This window comes from Rattus norvegicus, chromosome 2 (assembly GCF_021556685.1).
Source record: "Rattus norvegicus strain SHRSP/BbbUtx chromosome 2, alternate assembly SHRSP_T2T, whole genome shotgun sequence".
NCBI classification, from domain to species: domain Eukaryota; kingdom Metazoa; phylum Chordata; class Mammalia; order Rodentia; family Muridae; genus Rattus; species Rattus norvegicus.
The window spans coordinates 131,868,636-131,880,429 of record NC_141535.1 but is presented as its reverse complement, the minus strand read 5'-3'; positions in this window follow the sequence as shown (position 1 = coordinate 131,880,429).

Genomic DNA, 11,794 nt, shown 5'->3' with positions numbered 1-11,794 from the left:
CTCTTGGATTCAGTTTGCCAGAATTTTATTGAGTATTTTTGCATCGATATTCATAAGGGAAATTGGTCTGAAGTTCTCTTTCTTTGTTGGGTCTTTGTGTGGTTTAGGTATAAGAGTAATTGTGGCTTCATAGAAGGAATTCGGTAGTGATCCATCTGTTTCAATTTTGTGGAATAGTTTGGATTATATTGGTATGAGGTCTTCTATGAAGGTCTGATAGAATTCTGCACTAAACCCGTCTGGACCTGGGCTCTTTTTGGTTGGGAGACCTTTAATGATTGCTTCTATTTTCTTAGGATTTATGGGGTTCTTTAACTGGTTTATCTGTTCCTGATTTAACTTCGGTACCTGGTATCTGTCTAGGAAATTGTCCATTTCCTGCAGATTTTCAAGTTTTGTTGAATATAGGCTTTTATAGTAAGATCTGATGATTTTTTTGAATTTGCTCTGAATCTGTACTTATGTCTCCCTTTTCATTTCTGATTTTGTTAATTTGGACACACGCTCTGTGTCCTCTCGTTAGTCTGGCTAAGTGTTTATCTCTATCTTGTTGATTTTCTCAAAGAACCAACTTTTGGTCTGTTGATTCTTTCTATGGTCCTTTTTGTTTCTACTTGGTTGATTTCAGCTCTGAGTTTGATTATTTCCTGCCTTCTACTCCTCCTGGGTGTATTTGCTTCTTTTTGTTCTAGAGCTTTTAGGTGTGCTGTAAAGCGGCTGACATATGCTCTTTCCTGTTTCTTTCTGCAGGCACTCAGAGCTATGAGTTTTCCTCTTAGCACAGCTTTCATTGTGTCCCATAAGTTTGGGTATGTTGTACCTTCATTTTCATTAAATTCTAAAGAGTCTTTAATTTCTTTCTTTATTTCTTCCTTGACCAGGATATCATTGAGTAGAGCATTGTTCAATTTACACGTCTATGTGGGCATTCTTCCCTTATTGTTATTGAAGACCAGTTTTAGGCCATGGTGGTCCGATAGCACGCATGGGATTATTTCTATCTCTCTGTACTTGTTGAGGCCCATTTTTTGACCAATTATATGGTCAATTTTGGAGAAAGTACCATGAGGACCTGAGAAGAAGTTATATCCTTTTGCTTTAGGATAGAATGTTCTATAAATATCCGTTAAATCCATTTGGCTCATTACTTCTCTTAGTCTGTCTACGTCTCTGTTTAATTTCTGTTTCTATGATATACCAATGATGAGAGTGGGGTGTTGAAATCTCCTACTATTATTGTGTGAGGTGCAATGTGTGTTTTGAGCTTTAGTAAGGTTTATTTTACGTATGTAGTTGCCCTTGTATTTGGGACATAGATATTTAGGATTGCGAGTTCATCTTGGTGGATTTTTCCTTTGATGAATATGAAGTGTCCTTCCTTATCGTTTTAGATGACTTTTAGTGGAAAATTGATATTATCTGATATTAGAATGGCTACTCCAGCTTAGTTTTTTCGACCATTTGCTTGGAAAGTTGTTTTCCAGCCTTTCACTCTGAGGCAGTGTCTGTCTTTGTTTCTGAGGTGTGTTTCCTGTAGGCAGCAGAATGCAGGGTCCTCGTTGCGTATCCAGTTTGTTAATCTATGTCTTTTTATTGGGGAGTTGAGGCCATTGATATTGAGAGATATTAAGGAATAGTGATTATTGCTTCCTGTTATATTCATATTTGGATGTGAGGTTATGTTTGTGTGCTTTCATTCTCTTTGTTTTGTTGCCAAGACGATTAGTTTCTTGCTTCTTCTAGGGTATAGCTTGCCTCCTTATGTTGGGCTTTACCATTTATTATCCTTTGTAGTGCTGGATTGTAGAAAGATATTGTGTAAATTTGGTTTTGTCATGGAATATCTTTGTTTCTCCATCTATGTTAATTGAGAGTTTTGCAGGATACAGTAACCTGGGCTGGCATTTGTGTTCTCTTAGGGTCTGTATGACATCAGTCCAGGATCTTCTGGCCTTCATAGTTTCTGGCTAAAAGTCTGGTGTGATTCTGATAGGTCTGCCTTTATATGTTACTTGACATTTTTCCCTTACTGCTTTTAATATTCTTTCTTTATTTTGTGCGTTTGGTGTTTTGACTATTATGTGACGGGAGGTGTTTCTTTTCTGGTCCAATCTATTTGTAGTTCTGTAGGCTTCTTGTATGCCTATGGGTATCTCTCTTTTAGGTTAGGGAAGTTTTCTTCTATGATTTTGTTGAAGATATTTACTGGTTCTTTGAGTTGGGAGACTTCACTCTCTTCTATACCTATTATCCTTAGGTTTGATCTTCTCATTGAGTCCTGGATTTCCTGTATGTTTTGGACCAGTAGCTTTTCCTGCTTTACATTATCTTTGACAGTTGAGTCAATGATTTCTATGGAATCTTCTGCTCCTGGGATTCTCTCTTCCATCTCTTGTATTCTGTTGGTGAAGCTTGTATCTACAGCTCCTTGTCTCTTCTTTTGTTTTCCTATATCCAGGGTTGTTTCCATGTGTTCTTTCTTGATTGCTTCTATTTCCATTTTTAATTTCTTCAACTGTTTGATTGTGTTTTCCTGGAATTCTTTCAGGGATTTTTGTGTCTCCTCTCTATGGGCTTCTACTTGTTTATTTATGTTTTCCTGGAATTCTTTCAGGCTTTTTTGCGATTCCTCTCTGTAGGTTTCTACTTGTTCTCTAAGGGAGTTCTTCACGTCTTTCTTGAAGTCCTCCAGCATCATGATCATATATGATTTTGAAACTAGATCTTCCTTTTCTGGTGTGTTTGGATATTCCATGTTTGTTTTGATGGGAGAATTGGGCTCCGATGATGCCATGTAGTCTTGGTTTCTTTTGCTTGGGTTCCTGTGCTTGCCTCTCGCCATCAGATTATCTCTAGTGTACGTTGTTCTGCTATTTCTGACAGTGGCTAGACTGCCCCATAAGCCTGTGTGTCCGGAGTGCTGTAGACCTGTTTTTCTGTTTTCTTTCAGCTAGTTATGGGGACAGAGTGTTCTGCTTTCGGGTGTGTAGTTTTTCCTCTCTACAGGTCTTCAGCTGTTCCTGTGGGCCTGTGTCTTGAGTTCACCAGGCAGGTCACTTGGAGCAGAAAATTTGGTCTTACCTGTGGTCCTGAGGCTCAAGTTCGCTCGCGGGGTGCTGCCCAGGAGCTCTCTGTGGCGGCAGGAACCAGGAAATTCTGTGCTGTCGTTTCCGGGAGCTTCAGTGCACCAAGTTTCCAGATGGCGTTTGGTGTTTTCCTCTGGCGTCCGAGATGTGTGCAGAGTGCAGTCTCTTCTGGTTTCCCAGGCGTGTCTGCCTCTCTGAAGGTTTAGCTCTCCCTCCCACGGGATTTGGGTGCAGAGAACTGTTTATCCTGAGCTTTTATGCTTTAAACGTTTTATTAAAGTTAATGTTTATAACATTAGGGAAAATATTAACTGTAAATCTATTTTCAGAATTCTTTCAATAAATTTGTAATAATAGTTATGTAGTATGATTTTTCATAGATAACATTATAGGAAATTTAGAGAAAACATACAAGACAGCTTTTCTGTACTTTATTCTTTAATATGTTGCAGATACTTATTACATTAGCATTGGTTTTTTCTGCATTTTATTAAAAGTTTGTAAAGTGTATTTGAGGAATATATGCTAAAATTCATCTCTGTTTTCCTCTGAATATTTTCTTAATTTTTACATTATTTTTTTAGATATCTTGAATAGGTGAGCTGTATTAGTATGTATTTAGAATAGATTTTAAGAGTCCATAGATATAATTATTTAAGATTCATTTTAGTAATATGCAGTTTCAAAAATAATACTGGCTTTAACATGAAAGTATGAAAAGGAGGATTTCCGAAACACAATTAACAGGTGTTATTTGATAATATGTTTTTATTATTTGAAGCTGCTTCATTATTGTGTATATAAAACACTTATCCATTATGCTCAAAATATGTACTCCTCATCAGATTGTCATACAATATGCATACATAAATGGAAAAAGACAATGATTGTTTTCTCTTCAGATATCTGAGATCCAAATTGGATATCTAATGCTTACATATACATCAAATTTTAGAGAAATATTTTGGTTAATTATTTATTTTGATTAATGAAATAAATCCAACTAATATAATTAATCTACTTCTATTCTTCTATATATTAAAATAATTTCATTATATGGTCCGTGATTACATGTATGTAGGTATATGTACATTTGTGAAGACGTCCAGAGAGACTAGAAGAGGATGTCACACTTCTAGGAACTAGAGTATGAGAAACCATGAGTAACTCTACCTGGGTTCTGAGAAGCAATCTCAAGTTCTCTGTAAGGAAAGAACACATTCTGAGTTGAAAATCCATTAGTCTACTCTCTGTTCCCATTTTTGAGTGTTCTGCATTTCGACATGTTAATGTTGGCTAATTTTATGATTTGAATACCCATATTAAATGAGACATAATTGCTTCTAACCACTAAATGTATGTTTCACTTTGAGGTTATTTTGATATATTTAAAAGATATACAGAAATATATTTTAAATGATTATTTTGTGATAGAGAAAAAGCCAGGAATTTATTTTTAGGAATATAATGTAAGTTTTCCAATTTAATATCAAATCAAAAATTCACATGCAAACCATCTTGTATATGTTGTATATTATCATGTACCAAACACTTTAGAGAGAAATTACTTACCATAATCCATAGTACATCTGCTAAATGGTCATATTAGACACAGCATCTCTTATAAAATCAATATTGAGGTAAGATTTTGAATTAATTCTCATTATAAATATTAATATCATTATTAGACATATGGTAGGTATTTAATATCAGGAAACTTTTTGCACATTAGAACCATATTTTCATATTAATGCAAAGTTTCACATTCAGTAACCATCCTCTGTAATCTTGGCAAATATATTTTATAGATATCTCTAATTCATTGCACTGCATTTATAAAAAAAAAAGGGGGGGTGAGGAGTCTCCTGATCCAATCAAGAAAGAATCTCATCAAGATGTACATTTTGCATAATTTGACCTTGATTCACTTCCCAAAAACCCTGACCGTCAAACCCAGCTGAGAATTGACAAGGAGCTGAGGTGATCCATATCAAAGTTGTTTATGAACAGCTATACTGGAGGAGTTTTTCAAGGCATCAGCTGGATCAAAGCACTTATTCTTCCCTGGATTGTAACACAAAGCAACATCAAATAACAGCGGTGCTGGTTTGGCTCCCTTGCATGCTTTGAACTAGGGGAATAATAGTCTTACTAAGGCTTTCTGTCCTGGAATAAAATTATGATGGTTCTCCAGGATTGTGTTGAAAAGACTCATGAATAGTTGAAGAAACATAGATGAAAGTACTTTTCTCTCATTACTAGTGAACTTTTGGTAATCTTGAGGCTTTTCAGTTAGGGAATACATTGAAAATATTTCTGGTTACCAGTTTCAGTTAGGAAATATATTTTATACTTATTCAAGCAAAGACAATTTTATTACTTACACATAGTTTAGTTGTATCTTACATTTAAATAAGCAGGTCAATATTAGTAAGCATGGTGACTGATAATATATGTAAACTATTCCTATGTAATAGGGAGTTTTCATTTAAAAATATATATGTGTGTGTATTGTTTTATTCACACAGTATACTAAAGTAATCAGTTTTCTGATCTCATATTATATTGTAAATTCTACTACTGATGAACTTAATTTTATGAATAAGCAAATTGCATGTATCAATGTTAAGAGACATATTACTGTTTAAACTATCAGTCTGTGCTACAGAAGACCTTGGTTCAACAAAGAAACAAATTTATTTCTCCAATAGAAGTGGATATACTGATCACAAATGCACAGATATAACCCTGTAAATACACAAAAATAAAACAAACAAACAACAGTGAAAAATGCAGGCCAATATTCTTGCAGACCATTGATATAACATTCTTTAAAATTTGCCAACTAAATTGTATATATACAAACTATTAGCCATGGTTGAACAGAAGTAATTTCAGGATACAAGGACAAGCACCATTTGTAAGCAAGAATAATCTATCACATTAAATAATGATTGTCAAGGTCCATCTAAGAATCAACTCCTGTGAAAGAATTAAAGTAAATGTTTCTCCTTTAATGATAATGATCAGTGAGGAAATTAAAATAAACTGATGCATCACATGGATTCTGAATCAACATTCTCCATACTACGTTTTATCTGGGAGGATAATCAAAATTATTGCTTTCCCGCTTACTTTATTTTTAAGTAGACTTAATGTTGAATATTTGTTGCCAATATTCAATGTACCAATAGTAATCTAGTTGAATTATGAGCGATTGTTTGTATAATGGATGCTATAAAAACAAACTATAGACATGTCCAAGGTCAGTTCTCTACTATATTTACTGCAGGGTATTATTATGGTGACCAATACAAATTTAAGAAGAGATTGATATTGTACCATAAAACTCTTGCTCTAATTGAAGAGAATAATGATAGACTGTGATGTACTCTTTATTTTACTACATATGCTTATCTATCAGACTTTAATATTAGCATGCCAATGTTGGTATAATCCTCCTGAAAAATTATACACTGATAAAATTATACACACACACACATATATGTTGTATATTATCATGTACCAAATACTTTAGAAAGGAATTACTTACCATAATCCACAGTACATCTGGTAAATGGTCATTTTAGACACAGCATCTCTGATGAAATCGATATCATTAAACAAATAACTTCCAATAACTTCGATGAAAATTCCAGCTCTCAGTAAAATTTATTATATGATTGTGTGGAATTTCCATGTATGCATTTAACATAAAGGATAAAAGTATCTTTATCCTTTATTAATTTCTTGGAAATTAAAAATACATTAACTTATTTAACAAAAATTATCATTCAATTACTTTTTTTAATTTTTGAGAAATTTTCATTACTAAGATTAATTTTACTGTGTGTGAGCTTACCTGTGAAGTCTAGGAGAAGGTACTGGATGACCTAGACTAGTTGCAGGTCCAGGTGTTTGTAAGATGTATGACATGATGCTAGGAATGCTAGTCTTTTGGAAGATTAGTGCATGCTTATGACCACTGAGTCACCTATCTCTTCACTTTATCTCTGGATTTTAAAATTGAAGCATTGTAACTTATTTCATTCTCATTATTTCTTAATATATGAAGATTTGAAAATGTTGGCAATAAAAATTTGACTTATTGGTTGAGCAAATTTTATAGCTTTTGTCTTGCATTCAGCAAAAAGTCTGTAGGTAGTTGAGGTAGAAAAATTAGCAGAACACAGAGGCTTCATACTCATAGAATCTTTATATTAAAAGGAAAAGGCTAGAAGACTTTAGCATGTTACCATAAACAATGTCAAGGATAACTAGAACTTTGGAGGAGAGAGTAGGTGAGAATGATATGTTTTTTCTCTAATAATGTTCAAATAAAAATATTTTATTAAAGAACCAAAATAAATCAAATAGTTGTCCATGAATTAAGGTAGGGACCATGTTCAAAAAGAAATGAGTTTAAAAGAATCAGAAGATAAGGACATTGGAAGAAGGAAGGTTTACATTTCTTTGCCTGCTTACACTTACTTGCCAGCATATCTGTTGGAGCCTACCTCTTCAGGATTCCAGCTTATATAGAAGGGCAGGTGAAACAACTATCCTCATAGACTGAGTAACTACTATACTTTTGGATTTCCCATCCGCAGCTACCCATTGTTGGGTTATTTTTAGTACAGACTGTAATATACACAGATACTGCATAAGTTTTGTGACTCTCAAGAACCCTAATTAACATACTGACCAAATGGAATATGAAGTTAGATAGAGCCCAAATTCCGTAGGTTCTGAGGATATAATTTAACATCTTTTGCCAACGTACAGCTGCAGTTGAAATGGAACTAAATATGGTCATGTAGGAAGTTAGTGCTATGAAGGATATCCGAAGACTTACTGAAACATATTGCCATATCAAGTAGGAGATTGGGAAGATGATAACGGTGAGACTGAGGATAATTAGTGTAAGTGGTAGCGGGAGAAACAAAATTATCATATACGAGAGGCACCACTTATATTAATGAAAAACTGTTTTACCCTTTTTTTGTTTGTCTTTTCATAGGTGAAAAGAAATTAGCACTATCAATCTGAGAGAGTACAGCAAATTGTAGTACTGATCATCATGTCAGTTGATGTTAGTTGGAACACACAGTTTTTTGAATTATCCTTTCAGAAATTCTTCCAAAAACCTTTATAAATAATGGACTGTACTAATTAATGTACAAAAGTAATAAAAAATGAAGCATAGAAAAATCAAATAAAAATAAAAACTTGGAAGTTTGAAAATAGAAAGAAATTTCATGTTTATTTTAGTCAGCTCTGCAGGAGCACTGACATCTTCTAGTGATTATGGCAAAGCCGGGAATGTCACTTTTAGTAATAAACATCCAGCTGTCTTTGGTGCTACTTACAATCATTGTGTGTTATGAATTTTCACATCTCCACAATTCCGAAAATATCAAACAAAACTTATACCTTTGATAATCAATTTATATTTCATAAAAACTGTGAATCATGATTTATTTGGAGATAACATAAGTAAAAGAAATACTCAAACTAATAGAAAAAAAAACTAGGGAAGCATCTGGAACACATGGGCACTGGAAAAAATTTCCTGAACAAAACACCAATGGCTTGTGCTCTAAGATCAAGAATCGACAAATGGGATCTCATAAAACTGCAAAGCTTCTGTAAGGCAAAGGACACTGTGGTTAGGACAAAACGGCAACCAACAGATTGGGAAAAGACCTTTACCAATCCTACAACAGATAGAGGCCTTATATCCAAAATATACAAAGAACTCAAGAAGTTAGACAGCAGGGAGACAAATAACCCTATTAAAAATGGGGATCAGAGCTAAGCAAAGAATTCACAGCTGAGGAATGCCTAATGGCTGAGAAACACCTAAAGAAATGTTCAACATCTTAAGTCATAAGGGAAATGTAAATCAAAACAAACCTGAGATTTCACCTCACACCAGTGAGAATGGCTAAGATCAAAAACTCAGGTGACAGCAGATGCTGGCGACTATGGGGAGAAAGAGGAACACTCCTCCATTGTTGGTGGGATTGCAGACTGGTACAACCATTCTGGAAATCAGTCTGGAAGTTCCTCAAAAAATTGGACATTGAACTGCCTGAGGATCCAGCTATACCTCTCTTGGGCATATACCCAAAAGATGCCCCAACATATAAAAAAGACACGTGCTCCACTATGTTCATAGCAGCCTTATTTATAATAGCCAGAAGCTGGAAAGAACCCAGATGCCCTTCAACAGAGGAATGGATACAGAAAATGTGGTACATCTACAGAATGGAATATTACTCAGCTATCAAAAACAATGACTTTATGAAATTCGTAGGAAAATGGTTGGAACTGGAAAATATCATCCTGAGTGAGCTAACCCAATCACAGAAAGACATACATGGTATGAACTCATTGATAAGTGGCTATTATCCCAAATGCATGAATTACCCTAGATGCCTAGAACAAATGAAACTCAAGACAGATGATCAAAATGTGAATGCTTCACGCCTTCTTTAAAAGGGGAACAAGAATACCCTTGGCAGGGAATAGAGAGGCAAAGATTAAAACAGACACAGAAGGAACACCCATTCAGAGCCTGCCCCACATGTGGCCCATACATATACAGCCACCCAATTAGACAAGATGGATGAAGCAAAGAAGTGCAGGCAGACTGGAACCGCAGGTAGATCTCTCCTGAGAGACACAGCAAGAATACAACAAATACAGAGGCAAATGCCAGCAGCAAACCACTGAACTGAGAATAGGACCCCCGTTGAAGGAATCAGAGAAAGAACTGGAAGAGCTTGAAGGGGCTCGAGACCCCATATGTACAACAATGCCAAGCAACCAGAGCTTCCAGGGACTAAGCCACTACCTAAAGACTATACATGGACTGACCCTGGACTCTGACCTCATAGGTAGCAATGAATATCCTAGTAAGGGCACCAGTGGAAGGGGAAGCACTGGGTCCTGCTAAGACTGAACCCCCAGTGAACGTGATTGTTGGGGGGAGGGCGGCAATGGGGGGAGGGTTGGGAGGGGAACACCCATAAAGAAGGGGAGGGGGAGGGATTAGAGGGATGTTTGCCTGGAAACCGGGAAAGGGAATAACACTCGAATTGTATATAAGAAATACTCAAGTTAATAAAAAAAAGAAATACCGATTAATAATGCTTATACACATATAGACATTCAATGATTAACTTTCTGAAATGTGCCAATAATATACAGTCAGGAACAATGAGATATCTGTTATATTCAGAACGTTTATGGCAGTTTCTGGAAACTCGTAGTGTTCTCTTAAAATACCTTTAGAACTAATATATGTTGAGATTTGACATTTTTATAACTATTTAATTGATGATTTTGTTGTCTTTCACAGATAAAAATGAATAAGGAATGGTTTGAAAAAACTGAAATAAAGCTCAGACTTTCCTGTGATAGCAGAGTTCCAGTGACGTAAAGGAGAGAGTAAAGAAAGAAGGACCTGACACAATACACTGCATTTCATCACCTTACCTCTCTTCACTTAAACACCCAAATCTGATTTTTCTTTTTACCTCTTTAAGTGATTGCTAATTATTTCTCTTTCCATACATATTTTTATTCTGTCAATATTTTCAACTTCCTTCTATAAAACATACCTTTTTAAAATTAATATTTACAGTTTTATGTCAGAGTCACAAGCCAGAAAAATCATATCCAAATCATAAGTCCAGCCTGCACCTGTTTTGTTTCATATTTCATAAGATATGCATATATGGATTTTTATACATTATTTTATAAAGAAAAGGTATGTGTGGAAAGAAACATGTGAGATCCTTGAAGATAGGATGTTATTGAGTGATACCAAATAGAGAAAAAAGTTATTGAATCAAGCTCTGTTCATTCTCATCGATAGGTAGTGCTGTAGTTAATAAGAATAAGTCCTACAAATTTATCTAACATATAGGCAATGAAACAAATTCTAGGTTTATCAAAAATAAATCATCAAATGTTTGCGGAAAGAGTATGTTCCCCTGCCTTTCTCTTTGATTGAACAAAATGCATATGATCTGACAACACTGGAAAACTTTTGCTACATATTCTCATGTCATGTGGTTACATTTCCACTCAGAGTATGGATACAGTGTCTTTTCCTGTCTTCATTATCCTACCACTATCTTACAACTTTAAAGAGTGAATGAAGTTTTTATTTCATTCCTTGATTTGTGTTTTAAAATATACTTGAAGGTATACATTTGTGAGTTATTCTTATTGGGATATCTACATTTTGGAACCTATCTCATGCCTTTGTTTTCTTTTTCTTTTATTATTTATTATTATTATTATTATTATTATTATTATTATTAATGCCAGGACTTTAAGCCAGAGTTTATTCCTATTTCATAATTTCAATTGATATTTCCCATTCAAGTCACCCTTCCAAATGTAAGAATCATCTGGCCTGAGTTTCATCAACACTAATGTTAAGAAACCAGGGTCTAGATCTGTAGAACACTACCTATTATTTTGAAATGTGTTTTATGTATACTAATGAGTATAATAATAGTATATTTAAATGAAAATTTAAAGATCATAGTTCTTGTCAATTGAAACTACTTCCACTTAAAACATCAAGAGAGAATCCTAACAGATGAGATGGCTAACATGCTATATTTAAATATAAAAACTAGTGTTTGTATTCAAGATTATTAAACATTCTTTGATGATAGACAAGAAAA